The following is a 15000-nucleotide window of genomic DNA, read 5'->3' as shown; positions in this document are numbered from 1 at the left end:
TAATAGACTCTGATGGATCACCTGGTGTTGTATAATCAATGCTAAAATGTTTACCACATTTATATTTATATGTCTGGAACATTTTCTAATGTTGGGTGACACACAATTAAAGGGCAATGATAATGCAGTAGAGTTTACAAGAATAAGCAATATTTTGGTCAACTAGTCAGTTTAGTTAAAATAACAATTTTAGGTAGGACTAATTTAGACTGAGTATTTATGTTATAATTATATTAGTTAACAATGTGGTCACAAGGATGAAACTAGAATTGAATGCTGTAAGTCAGTCAACTTAGCCTGAAATTTTGGACATGTTCACACTGAACAATTTGTCTTCGTTCCACTTGTTTAGTACGTCGGTGTAATCAACTCTGGTTTCCACGATTCTATGGTTAGTACAGTACACTTTGAACTTTTCCAGTAAAATTATGTTCTGTTGATGTTTTGTTCGAAATTCTTGACCCAACTTTTGTTCTACGAAACATGCTCACCCTTTATGATACGTGACTGGGCGGTTCATTGTTACAAGCAATCCCACAGTTCCTCTGTGAAACAGTGGTTGGTGAGTGGTGATCACTTGGTACCTATCCTCTTTTCTTTCACTGCTAAATTATCGACGGCTATAGCAGATAGCCCTCGTGCAGTATAGAGCCAAATTCAAACAAACCGATACTCTCTTCAGACAAATATGATAAGATAATGAATTTTTCAAAGTTTTGCTCACTAAAATGGAGAAACTTTGGAATGATGTATCGAAGTTTGCATTCTGAAAGGAAGCACATTTCAAGATTTTCCTTTTAACTTTAATTTTCAGAGTCACAGCATACAGACAACAGTTCGTTTACATATGGTCATATCAATATATTAGCAATCATTGTATCGAACGAAAATGATGTTTGACGATTAATTGTATAATTGTATTGAAGATGAAGAAATACTTTGATACAATAGAAGGGGACAGAGGTAAAGTTTTCAATATTTTACATATTCCATCTTCAGTATACAGAGCAAAATAGAAAGACGTAATTTCTAACTAACTAAATAAAATATATTGCTGAAATTACGATAATGTGAAACTAAAATACACGGAAAGTAAATTACTGACAATAAAACATGCTGTAAATATTTTAAAATGTGCTATTTGAATGAAGACTACATGATATTCGGTGTAGATTAAAGTTGTTTAATGTGGATGGTTTCTTTAAGTGCTAATTCCAGATCAGTGTTATCCATACAAACGATACTTATATTTTAATGTTCGTGTCCTGTTTCTTCACAGTTTTGCTTTATAAATGAAACCCATGACACGGGTCGTACGTCTAGGCGCAGCCGTTGCGAAAAGTGCACGAAAGGTTGGCGGCGGGACCTTCGATTCGTCGTCCCTAGAGGATACGGTCGGCATTTCGAACACCTGCTCCCGCCGAGTACACGCATTGGCCTCGGTACAAGTCGAACAGAGTCTCAGAGCATGTGCCAGCGATTGGGAAATTTAAACACCCGCGCCCCCGCCTACCGACGGGGAACCGATTTTCTCGATCTGTTTCGCGCGTGCGTGGTCCAACAGCAGCTTGCTCCAACGGGTCGGACGTCTAGACGCAGCCGTTGCGAAAAGTGCCCGAAAGGTTGGCGGCGGGACCTTCGATTCTTCGTCCCTAGAGGATACGGTCGGCATTTCGAACACCTGCTCCCGCCGAGTACACGCATTGGCCTCGGTACAAGTCGAACAGAGTCTCAGAGCATGTGCCAGCGATTGGGAAATTTAAACACCCGCGCCCGCCGCCTACCGACGGGGGAACCGATTTTCTCGGTCTGTTTCGCGCGTGCGTGTTCTAACAGCCGCTTGCTCCAACGGGTCGGACGTCTAGACGCAGCCGTTGCGAAAAGTGCCCGAAAGGTTGGCGGCGGGACCTTCGATTCGTCGTCCCTAGAGGATACGGTCGGCATTTCGAACACCTGCTCCCGCCGAGTACACGCATTGGCCTCGGTACAAGTCGAACAGAGTCTCAGAGCATGTGCCAGCGAGCGGGAAATTTAAACACCCGCACCCGCCGCCTACCGACGGGGGAACCCATTTTCTCGGCCTCTTTCGCGCGTGCGTGGTCGAACAGCAGCTTGCTCCAACGGGTCGGACGTCTAGACGCAGCCGTTGCAAAAGTGCCCGAAAGGTTGGCGGCGGGTCCTTCGATTCGTCGTCCCTAGAGGATGTGGACGGCATTTCGATCACCTGCTCCCGCCGAGTACACGCATTGGCCTCGGTACAAGTCGAACAGAGTCTCAGAGCATGTGCCAGCGATTGGGAAATTTAAACACCCGCGCCCGCCGCCTACCGACGGGGGAACCGATTTTCTCGGTCTGTTTCGCGCGTGCGTGGTCCAACAGCAGCTTGCTCCAACGGGTCGGACGTCTAGACGCAGCCGTTGCGAAAAGTGCCCGAAAGGTTGGCGGCGGGTCCTTCGATTCGTCGTCCCTAGAGGATACGGTCGGCATTTCGAACACCTGCTCCCGCCGAGTACACGCATTGGCCTCGGTACAAGTCGAACAGAGTCTCAGAGCATGTGACAGCGATTGGGAAATTTAAACACCCGCGCCCGCCGCCTACCGACGGGGGAACCGATTTTCTCGGTCTGTTTCGCGCGTGCGTGGTCCAACAGCAGCTTGCTCCAACGGGTCGGACGTCTAGACGCAGCCGTTGCGAAAAGTGCCCGAAAGGTTGGCGGCGGGTCCTTCGATTCGTTGTCCCTAGAGGATACGGTCGGCATTTCGAACACCTGCTCCCGCCGAGTACACGCATTGGCCTCGGTACAAGTCGAACAGAGTCTCAGAGCATGTGCCAGGGATTGGGAAATTTAAACACCCGCGCCCGCCGCCTACCGACGGGGGAACCGATTTTCTCGGTATGTTTCGCGCGTGCGTGGTCTAACAGCCGCTTGCTCCAACGGGTCGGACGTCTAGACGCAGCCGTTGCGAAAAGTGCCCGAAAGGTTGGCGGCGGGACCTTCGATTCGTCGTCCCTAGAGGATACGGTCGGCATTTCGAACACCTGCTCCCGCCGAGTACACGCATTGGCCTCGGTACAAGTCGAACAGAGTCTCAGAGCATGTGCCAGCGATTGGGAAATTTAAACACCCGCGCCCGCCGCCTACCGACGGGGGAACCGATTTTCTCGGTCTGTTTCGCGCGTGCGTGGTCTAACAGCCGCTTGCTCCAACGGGTCGGACGTCTAGACGCAGCCGTTGCGAAAAGTGCCCGAAAGGTTGGCGGCGGGACCTTCGATTCGTCGTCCCTAGAGGATACGGTCGGCATTTCGAACACCTGCTCCCGCCGAGTACACGCATTGGCCTCGGTACAAGTCGAACAGAGTCTCAGAGCATGTGCCAGCGAGCGGGAAATTTAAACACCCGCACCCGCCGCCTACCGACGGGGGAACCCATTTTCTCGGCCTCTATCGCGCGTGCGTGGTCGAACAGCAGCTTGCTCCAACGGGTCGGACGTCTAGACGCAGCCGTTGCAAAAAGTGCCCGAAAGGTTGGCGGCGGGTCCTTCGATTCGTCGTCCCTAGAGGATGTGGTCGGCATTTCGATCACCTGCTCCCGCCGAGTACACGCATTGGCCTCGGTACAAGTCGAACAGAGTCTCAGAGCATGTGCCAGCGATTGGGAAATTTAAACACCCGCGCCCGCCGCCTACCGACGGGGGAATCCATTTTCTCGGGCTGTTTCGCGCGTGCGTGGTCTCCAACAGCAGCTTGCTCCAACGGGTCGGACGTCTAGGCGCAGCCGTTGCGAAAAGTGCCCAAAAGGTTGGCGGCGGTTCCTTCGATTCGTCGTCCCTAGAGGATATCGTCGGCATTTCGATCACCTGCTCCCGCCGAGTTCCCGCATTGGCCTTTAAATGTACTTCGAACAGATCTCAGAGCATGTGCCAGACGAGTTCGACGGTAATTTAAACACCGCGGAACTCTCCCGCATAAGCTCTCGCCTTTACCGCACATAGAAAAGCCGTACTTTTGAGTTTTCCTTCTATATATAGGGGACTGGTGAGGCTTGACTGGAATCGACGATGGACGTCTGCGTAAGCGTTATCGGCATGTCAGCAGGCTGTTGGCGGCAGGACTGTCGATTCGACTACCGGCACCCGCCGCCTACCGAGGTTATCGTCGGCATTTCGATTACCTGCTCCCGCCGAGTTCCCGCAGTTTCTTTCTGCCCTTCGGACAGATACCGGTGGACAGATACGGCCGTGGAACACGCTACGACGAGTTCGACGGTACTTAGGGTAGCCACGCGGAACTCTCCCGCATAAGCTCTCGCCTTTTACCGCACATAGAAAAGGCCGTACTTTTGAGTAGTGATGGCATTAAATGTAGTTTCCTTCTATATATAGGGGACTGGTGAGGCTTGACTGGAATCGACGATGGACGTAGCGTAAGCGTTATCGGCATGTCACCAGGCTGTTGGCGGCAGGACTGTCGATTCGACTACCGGCACCCGCCGCCTACCGAGGTTATCGTCGGCATTTCGATTACCGGCTCCCGCCGAGTTCCCGCAGTTTCTTTCTGCCCTTCGGACAGATAGGCGGTGGAACACGCTACGACGAGTTCGACGGTACTTAGGGTAGCCACGCGGAACTCTCCCGCATAAGCTCTCGCCTTTACCGCACATAGAAAAGCCGTACTTTTGAGTAGTGATGGCATTAAATGTAGTTTCCTTCTATATATAGGGGACTGGTGAGGCTTGACTGGAATCGACGATGGACGTAGCGTAAGCGTTATCGGCATGTCAGCAGGCTGTTGGCGGCAGGACTGTCGATTCGACTACCGGCACCCGCCGCCTACCGAGGTTATCGTCGGCATTTCGATTACCGGCTCCCGCCGAGTTCCCGCAGTTTCTTTCTGCCCTTCGGACAGATAGGCGGTGGAACACGCTACGACGAGTTCGACGGTACTTAGGGTAGCCACGCGGAACTCTCCCGCATAAGCTCTCGCCTTTACCGCACATAGAAAAGCCGTACTTTTGAGTAGTGATGGCATTAAATGTAGTTTCCTTCTATATATAGGGGACTGGTGAGCTTGACTGGAATCGACGATGGACGTGGCGTAAGCGTTATCGGCATGTCAGCAGGCTGTTGGCGGCAGGACTGTCGATTCGACTACCGGCACCCGCCGCCTACCGAGGTTATCGTCGGCATTTCGATTACCGGCTCCCGCCGAGTTCCCGCAGTTTCTTTCTGCCCTTCGGACAGATAGGCGGTGGAACACGCTACGACGAGTTCGACGGTACTTAGGGTAGCCACGCGGAACTCTCCCGCATAAGCTCTCGCCTTTACCGCACATAGAAAAGCCGTACTTTTGAGTAGTGATGGCATTAAATGTAGTTTCCTTCTATATATATAGGGACTGGTGAGGCTTGACTGGAATCGACGATGGACGTGGCGTAAGCGTTATCGGCATGTCAGCAGGCTGTTGGCGGCAGGACTGTCGATTCGACTACCGGCACCCGCCGCCTACCGAGGTTATCGTCGGCATTTCGATTACCGGCTCCCGCCGAGTTCCCGCAGTTTCTTTCTGCCCTTCGGACAGATTGGCCGTGGAACACGCTACGACGAGTTCGACGGTACTTCGGGTACCCACGCGGAACTCTCCCGCATAAGCTCTCGCCTTTACCGCACATAGAAAAGCCGTACTTTTGAGTAGTGATGGCATTAAATGTAGTTTCCTTCTATATATAGGGGACTGGTGAGCTTGACTGGAATCGACGATGGACGTGGCGTAAGCGTTATCGGCATGTCAGCAGGCTGTTGGCGGCAGGACTGTCGATTCGACTACCGGCACCCGCCGCCTACCGAGGTTATCGTCGGCATTTCGATTACCGGCTCCCGCCGAGTTCCCGCAGTTTCTTTCTGCCCTTCGGACAGATTGGCGGTGGAACACGCTACGACGAGTTCGACGGTACTTAGGGTAGCCACGCGGAACTCTCCCGCATAAGCTCTCGCCTTTACCGCACATAGAAAAGCCGTACTTTTGAGTAGTGATGGCATTAAATGTAGTTTCCTTCTATATATAGGGGACTGGTGAGCTTGACTGGAATCGACGATGGACGTGGCGTAAGCGTTATCGGCATGTCAGCAGGCTGTTGGCGGCAGGACTGTCGATTCGACTACCGGCACCCGCCGCCTACCGAGGTTATCGTCGGCATTTCGATTACCGGCTCCCGCCGAGTTCCCGCAGTTTCTTTCTGCCCTTCGGACAGATAGGCGGTGGAACACGCTACGACGAGTTCGACGGTACTTCGGGTAGCCACGCGGAACTCTCCCGCATAAGCTCTCGCCTTTACCGCACATAGAAAAGCCGTACTTTTGAGTAGTGATGGCATTAAATGTAGTTTCCTTCTATATATAGGGGACTGGTGAGGCTTGACTGGAATCGACGATGGACGTGGCGTAAGCGTTATCGGCATGTCAGCAGGCTGTTGGCGGCAGGACTGTCGATTCGACTACCGGCACCCGCCGCCTACCGAGGTTATCGTCGGCATTTCGATTACCGGCTCCCGCCGAGTTCCCGCAGTTTCTTTCTGCCCTTCGGACAGATTGGCGGTGGAACACGCTACGACGAGTTCGACGGTACTTCGGGTACCCACGCGGAACTCTCCCGCATAAGCTCTCGCCTTTACCGCACATAGAAAAGCCGTACTTTTGAGTAGTGATGGCATTAAATGTAGTTTCCTTCTATATATAGGGGACTGGTGAGGCTTGACTGGAATCGACGATGGACGTGGCGTAAGCGTTATCGGCATGTCAGCAGGCTGTTGGCGGCAGGACTGTCGATTCGACTACCGGCACCCGCCGCCTACCGAGGTTATCGTCGGCATTTCGATTACCGGCTCCCGCCGAGTTCCCGCAGTTTCTTTCTGCCCTTCGGACAGATAGGCGGTGGAACACGCTACGACGAGTTCGACGGTACTTCGGGTACCCACGCGGAACTCTCCCGCATAAGCTCTCGCCTTTACCGCACATAGAAAAGCCGTACTTTTGAGTAGTGATGGCATTAAATGTAGTTTCCTTCTATATATAGGGGACTGGTGAGGCTTGACTGGAATCGACGATGGACGTGGCGTAAGCGTTATCGGCATGACACCAGTCTGTTGGCGGCAGGACTGTCGATTCGACTACCGGCACCCGCCGCCTATCGAGGTTATCGTCGGCATTTCGATTACCGGCTCCCGCCGAGTTCCCGCAGTTTCTTTCTGCCCTTCGGACAGATAGGCGGTGGAACACGCTACGACGAGTTCGACGGCACTTAGGGTAGCCACGCGGAACTCTCCCGCATAAGCTCTCGCCTTTACCGCACATAGAAAAGCCGTACTTTTGAGTAGTGATGGCATTAAATGTAGTTTCCTTCTATATATAGGGGACTGGTGAGGCTTGACTGGAATCGACGATGGACGTAGCGTAAGCGTTATCGGCATGTTCAAACGTTGCCGCCGACTAACCCCAATGGCCTCATTGCCTCTAGGAGAGATTCGCGATCGATCACGCGACGCGTCCGTTGGCGGGGTTGTGGAGGACGATGCGGACACTACCCGGTAGTTTTAGGACGTTACGTGTACCTTTTTCGCTCAAAACTGAGGACCAATTTGACGCAACTCAGGGTTGCGATGCGGAACTTGCCCGCATAGGCTCTCGCCTTTTACCGCACTTTCAAAAGCCGTACTAATGGGTTCTGATGGCATTAAATGTAGTTTCCTTCTATATATAGGGAGCATAGTCTGTCTGAGACGGACTTCAAAGGGAGGACGGCTTTAAGAAATTTTCTCCCATATAGAGTGATGCCAAAGACGGCATGGATGTGAGGCGAGTTCGGTGAAATTTGGAAAGTGGGAGGAAATGGCAAAATCAGTTTGATAGTTAGAAACGTTGTTTTCAGCGTTCATTTTCACCACTTTTCGCTCAAAACTGAGGACCAATTTGACGCAACTCAGGGTTGCGATGCGGAACTTGCCCGCATAGGCTCTCGCCGTTTACCGCACTTTCAAATGCCGTACTAATGGGTTCTGATGGCATTAAATGTAGTTTCCTTCTCTATATAGGGGGCATAGTCTGTCTGAGACGGACCTGAAAGGGAGTACGACTTTAAGAAATTTTCTCCCGTATAGAGTGATGCCAAAGACGGCATGGATGTGAGGAGAGTTCGGTGAAATTTGGAAAGTGGGAGGAAATGGCAAAATCAGTTTGATAGTTAGAAACGTTGTTTTCAGCGTTCATTTTCACCACTTTTTCACTCAAAACTGAGGACCAATTTGACGCAACTCAGGGTTGCGATGCGGAACTTGCCCGCATAGGCTCTCGCCTTTTACCGCACTTTCAAAAGCCGTACTAATGGGTTCTGATGGCATTAAATGTAGTTTCCTTCTATATATAGGGAGCATAGTCTGTCTGAGACGGACTTCAAAGGGAGGACGGCTTTAAGAAATTTTCTCCCGTATAGTGTGATGCCAAAGACGGCATGGATGTGAGGCGAGTTCGGTGAAATTTGGGAAGTGGGAGGAAATGGCAAAATCAGTTTGATAGTTAGAAACGTTGTTTTCAGCGTTCATTTTCACCACTTTTTCACTCAAAACTCAGGACCAATTTGACGCAACTCAGGGTTGCGATGCGGAACTTGCCCGCATAGGCTCTCGCCGTTTACCGCACTTTCAAATGCCGTACTAATGGGTTCTGATGGCATTAAATGTAGTTTCCTTCTCTATATAGGGGGCATAGTCTGTCTGAGACGGACCTGAAAGGGAGTACGACTTTAAGAAATTTTCTCCCGTATAGAGTGATGCCAAAGACGGCATGGATGTGAGGAGAGTTCGGTGAAATTTGGAAAGTGGGAGGAAATGGCAAAATCAGTTTGATAGTTAGAAACGTTGTTTTCAGCGTTCATTTTCACCACTTTTCACTCAAAACTGAGGACCAATTTGACGCAACTCAGGGTTGCGATGCGGAACTTGCCCGCATAGGTTCTCGCCTTTACCGCACTTTGAAATGCCGTACTAATGGGTTCTGATGGCATTAAATGTAGTTTCCTTCTCTATATAGGGGCATAGTCTGTCTGAGACGGACCTGAAAGGGAGTACGACTTTAAGAAATTTTCTCCCGTATAGAGTGATGCCAAAGACGGCATGGATGTGAGGAGAGTTCGGTGAAATTTGGAAAGTGGGAGGAAATGGCAAAATCAGTTTGATAGTTAGAAACGTTGTTTTCAGCGTTCATTTTCACCACTTTTCACTCAAAACTGAGGACCAATTTGACGCAACTCAGGGTAGCGATGCGGAACTATTCCGCTTGGTCCCTTGCCTTTACCGCACTTTCAAATGCCGTACTAATGGGTTCTGATGGCATTAAATTTAGTTTCCTTCTCTATATAGGGGCATAGTCTGTCTGAGACAGGATTGTAACATTGTGTTAAGCCTCCTCTCACCTTTTAACCCGGCGTGCCCGGGACCTGTGGGCTGGTCACGGCCCGTTTCCACACAGGTGGTGAGTACTAGCGAAAACGACTGCCGATAGTGTTAAGAAATGGCCGAACAAAGAATGTAAGAGGCCGAGAGATATTGAATGAACGAACGTAATGGTGGATTGAAACAATATATTGGAGCGAAAAGAATGTTGCGAGAAGTGATGGTTTTAAGAACACTGTGCGGCGTTTTCCTAGTAAGTTTGTCGTTCTACCCGTCTCGGTGGATTCGGCACCACCTGTAACGGTGGTTTTTGACGTGCCTCGGTGGAAGAGGTTACTGTCGTAAAATATATGGGTAGCTGTTTCCCGTTCCCTCTCGGTCCGTGCGGGGATAAAAGCAGTACGTGCGTTCGACCGCACGCCTACGAGTTAATCCGAGCGATTAGCCGGTCTCAGTCAGAGACACACGGGATGCTGGACCCGCAGCGTGCTCTGCACGAGTCGTTGAATTTCAGCTTGTCAAACCAAGGGTCCGAGCGGCCCTTCCCTTTCACGGGGCATGTTATTTACGGTGACTGTTTCCCTTTCCCTCGTTCCGAGCGGGGATAAAAGCAGTACGTGCGTTCGACCGCACGCCTACGAGTTAATCCGAGCGATTAGCCGGTCTCAGTCAGAGACACACGGGATGCTGGACCCGCAGCGTGCTCTGCACGAGTCGTTGAATTTCAGCTTGTCAAACCAAGGGTCCGAGCGGCCCTTCCCTTTCACGGGGCATGTTATTTACGGTGACTGTTTCCCTTTCCCTCTCGGTCCGAGCGGGGATAAAAGCAGTACGTGCGTTCGACCGCACGGCTACGAGTTAATCCGAGCGATTAGCCGGTCTCATTCAGAGACACACGGGATGCTGGACCCGCAGCGTGCTCTGCACGAGTCGTTGAATTTCAGCTTGTCAAACCAAGGGTCCGAGCGGCCCTTCCCTTTCACGGGGCAAGTCAATAACGGTGACTGTTTCCCTTTCCCTCTCGGTCCGAGCGGGGATAAAAGCAGTACGTGCGTTCGACCGCACCCCTACGTGTTAATCCGAGCGATTAGCCGGTCTCAGTCAGAGACACACGGGATGCTGGACCCGCAGCGTGCTCTGCACGAGTCGTTGAATTTCAGCATGTCAAACCAAGGGTCCGAGCGGCTCTTCCCTTTCACGGGGCAAGTCAATAACGGTGACTGTTTCCCTTTCCTCTCGGTCCGAGCGGGGATAAAAGCAGTACGTGCGTTCGACCGCACCCCTACGTGTTAATCCGAGCGATTAGCCGGTCTCAGTCAGAGACACACGGGATGCTGGACCCGCAGCGTGCTCTGCACGAGTCGTTGAATTTCAGCATGTCAAACCAAGGGTCCGAGCGGCTCTTCCCTTTCACGGGGCAAGTCAATAACGGTGACTGTTTCCCTTTCCCTCTCGGTCCGAGCGGGGATAAAAGCAGTACGTGCGTTCGACCGCACGCCTACGAGTTAATCCGAGCGATTAGCCGGTCTCAGTCAGAGACACACGGGATGCTGGACCCGCAGCGTGCTCTGCACGAGTCGTTGAATTTCAGCTTGTCAAACCAAGGGTCCGAGCGGCCCTTCCCTTTCACGGGGCATGTTATTTACGGTGACTGTTTCCCTTTCCCTCTCGGTCCGAGCGGGGATAAAAGCAGTACGTGCGTTCGACCGCACGCCTACGAGTTAATCCGAGCGATTAGCCGGTCTCAGTCAGAGACACACGGGATGCTGGACCCGCAGCGTGCTCTGCACGAGTCGTTGAATTTCAGCTTGTCAAACCAAGGGTCCGAGCGGCCCTTCCCTTTCACGGGGCATGTTATTTACGGTGACTGTTTCCCTTTCCCTCTCGGTCCGAGCGGGGATAAAGCAGTACGTGCGTTCGACCGCACGCCTACGAGTTAATCCGAGCGATTAGCCGGTCTCAGTCAGAGACACACGGGATGCTGGACCCGCAGCGTGCTCTGCACGAGCCGTTGAATTTCAGCATGTCAAACCAAGGGTCCGAGCGGCTCTTCCCTTTCACGGGGCACGTCAACAACGGTGACTGTTTCCCTTTCCCTCTCGGTCCGAGCGGGGATAAAAGCAGTACGTGCGTTCGACCGCACGCCTACGAGTTAATCCGAGCGATTAGCCGGTCTCAGTCAGAGACACACGGGATGCTGGACCCGCAGCGTGCTCTGCACGAGTCGTTGAATTTCAGCTTGTCAAACCAAGGGTCCGAGCGGCCCTTCCCTTTCACGGGGCATGTTATTTACGGTGACTGTTTCCCTTTCCCTCTCGGTCCGAGCGGGGATAAAAGCAGTACGTGCGTTCGACCGCACGCCTACGAGTTAATCCGAGCGATTAGCCGGTCTCAGTCAGAGACACACGGGATGCTGGACCCGCAGCGTGCTCTGCACGAGCCGTTGAATTTCAGCATGTCAAACCAAGGGTCCGAGCGGCTCTTCCCTTTCACGGGGCACGTCAATAACGGTGACTGTTTCCCTTTCCCTCTCGGTCCGAGCGGGGATAAAAGCAGTACGTGCGTTCGACCGCACGCCTACGAGTTAATCCGAGCGATTAGCCGGTCTCAGTCAGAGACACACGGGATGCTGGACCCGCAGCGTGCTCTGCACGAGCCGTTGAATTTCAGCATGTCAAACCAAGGGTCCGAGCGGCTCTTCCCTTTCACGGGGCACGTGAACAACGGTGACTGTTTCCCTTTCCCTCTCGGTCCGAGCGGGGATAAAAGCAGTACGTGCGTTCGACCGCACGCCTACGAGTTAATCCGAGCGATTAGCCGGTCTCAGTCAGAGACACACGGGATGCTGGACCCGCAGCGTGCTCTGCACGAGCCGTTGAATTTCAGCATGTCAAACCAAGGGTCCGAGCGGCTCTTCCCTTTCACGGGGCACGTGAACAACGGTGACTGTTTCCCTTTCCCTCTCGGTCCGAGCGGGGATAAAAGCAGTACGTGCGTTCGACCGCACGCCTACGAGTTAATCCGAGCGATTAGCCGGTCTCAGTCAGAGACACACGGGATGCTGGACCCGCAGCGTGCTCTGCACGAGTCGTTGAATTTCAGCTTGTCAAACCAAGGGTCCGAGCGGCCCTTCCCTTTCACGGGGCATGTTATTTACGGTGACTGTTTCCCTTTCCCTCTCGGTCCGAGCGGGGATAAAAGCAGTACGTGCGTTCGACCGCACGGCTACGAGTTAATCCGAGCGATTAGCCGGTCTCAGTCAGAGACACACGGGATGCTGGACCCGCAGCGTGCTCTGCACGAGCCGTTGAATTTCAGCATGTCAAACCAAGGGTCCGAGCGGCTCTTCCCTTTCACGGGGCACGTGAACAACGGTGACTGTTTCCCTTTCCCTCTCGGTCCGAGCGGGGATAAAAGCAGTACGTGCGTTCGACCGCACGCCTACGAGTTAATCCGAGCGATTAGCCGGTCTCAGTCAGAGACACACGGGATGCTGGACCCGCAGCGTGCTCTGCACGAGCCGTTGAATTTCAGCATGTCAAACCAAGGGTCCGAGCGGCTCTTCCCTTTCACGGGGCACGTGAACAACGGTGACTGTTTCCCTATCCCTCTCGGTCCGAGCGGGGATAAAAGCAGTACGTGCGTTCGACCGCACGCCTACGAGTTAATCCGAGCGATTAGCCGGTCTCAGTCAGAGACACAAGGGATGCTGGACCCGCAGCGTGCTCTGCACGAGCCGTTGAATTTCAGCTTGTCAAACCAAGGGTCCGAGCGGCCCTTCCCTTTCACGGGGCACGTCAATAACGGTGACTGTTTCCCTTTCCCTCTCGGTCCGAGCGGGGATAAAAGCAGTACGTGCGTTCGACCGCACGCGTACGAGTTAATCCGAGCGATTAACGATTGTCTTTGTTACGAAAGACGTTCTGTTCCCACTGCTGATGCGACGAGTTTCGGGTAACCATGCCGAGACATCGGAATATGCATCATTTTCGATATAGCTTAGTGTGGGTTGAGCTGTCCTCCGAAGGTCGGTTCTTCCTGATACGCCCTAGTTTGTTTCGTTTTATCGGAACTGTTGTTTTGGAGAACTCGTACTCTAGAGTGTGTAAGAGGTCTGTCTCGTGATTGGTGACACGAAGTAGACAGAGAACGGCAGGCGTGTATCTAGCCACGCGTCTGCCGATTCGAGAGTGGTGTTTCTACTCGCCGTTGGAGCGGGTGGCTTGCACCGAACGAGAAAAGATACCTGGTTGATCCTGCCAGTAGTCATATGCTTGTCTCAAAGATTAAGCCATGCATGTCTAAGTACATGCCGAAATAAGGTGAAACCGCGAATGGCTCATTATCCAGCCGTTGTTCCTTAGATCGTACTTTCCTACTTGGATAACTGTGGTAATTCTAGAGCTAATACATGCAACAAAGCTCCGACCTCACGGGACGAGCGCATTTATTAGACCAAGACCAATCGGACCTCGGTCCGCAAATGATGGTGACTCTGGATAACTTTTGGCTGATCGCACGGTCTAGCACCGGCGACGCATCTTTCAAGTGTCTGCCTTATCAACTGTCGATGGTAGGTTATGCGCCTACCATGGTCGTAACGGGTAACGGGGAATCAGGGTTCGATTCCGGAGAGGGAGCCTGAGAAACGGCTACCACATCCAAGGAAGGCAGCAGGCGCGCAAATTACCCACTCCCAGAACGGGGAGGTAGTGACGAAAAATAACGATACGGGACTCTATCGAGGCCCCGTAATTGGAATGAGTACACTCTAAATCCTTTAACGAGGATCTATTGGAGGGCAAGTCTGGTGCCAGCAGCCGCGGTAATTCCAGCTCCAATAGCGTATATTAAAGTTGTTGCGGTTAAAAAGCTCGTAGTTGGATCTCAGTTCTAGACAGGGGGTCCGCTTTGGCGGTTACTTCCTGGCCTAAACATCCTGCCGGTTTTCCCTCGGTGCCCTTGATTGAGTGTCTTGGGTGGCCGGCAAGTTTACTTTGAAAAATTAGAGTGCTCAAAGCAGGCGAAACGCCTGAATAATGGTGCATGGAATAATGGAATAGGACCTCGGTTCTATTTTGTTGGTTTTCGGAACACGAGGTAATGATTAAGAGGGACAGACGGGGCATTCGTATTGCGACGCTAGAGGTGAAATTCTTGGACCGTCGCAAGACGAACTACTGCGAAAGCATTTGCCAAGAATGTTTTCATTAATCAAGAACGAAAGTTAGAGGTTCGAAGGCGATCAGATACCGCCCTAGTTCTAACCATAAACGATGCCAACCAGCGATCCGCCTGAGTTCCTCAAACGACTCGGCGGGCAGCTTCCGGGAAACCAAAGTGTTTGGGTTCCGGGGGAAGTATGGTTGCAAAGCTGAAACTTAAAGGAATTGACGGAAGGGCACCACCAGGAGTGGAGCCTGCGGCTTAATTTGACTCAACACGGGAAACTCACCCGGCCCGGACACTGGAAGGATTGACAGATTAAGAGCTCTTTCTTGATTCAGTGGGTGGTGGTGCATGGCCGTTCTTAGTTGGTGGAGCGATTTGTCTGGTTAAT

At 52.2% G+C, this 15000-nt stretch overlaps 1 non-coding gene across 1 annotated transcript in view; it reads left to right on the top strand.

Annotated features, from left to right (window-relative positions):
* The first annotated feature begins 13683 nt into the window (after positions 1-13683).
* Positions 13684-15000, top strand: part of LOC143242102 (small subunit ribosomal RNA) — a 1806-nt gene continuing 489 nt past the window's right edge. Inside the window, exon 1 of the ribosomal RNA XR_013022432.1 lies at positions 13684-15000. This exon is cut by the window's right edge and continues 489 nt beyond it. This is a non-coding gene — a ribosomal RNA (small subunit ribosomal RNA).

The sequence above is a fragment of the Tachypleus tridentatus genome, unplaced genomic scaffold (genome assembly GCF_004210375.1).
Source record: "Tachypleus tridentatus isolate NWPU-2018 unplaced genomic scaffold, ASM421037v1 Hic_cluster_1, whole genome shotgun sequence".
Taxonomy (NCBI): Eukaryota; Metazoa; Arthropoda; class Merostomata; order Xiphosura; family Limulidae; genus Tachypleus; species Tachypleus tridentatus.
This window is presented reverse-complemented; position numbering and strand designations above follow the sequence as displayed.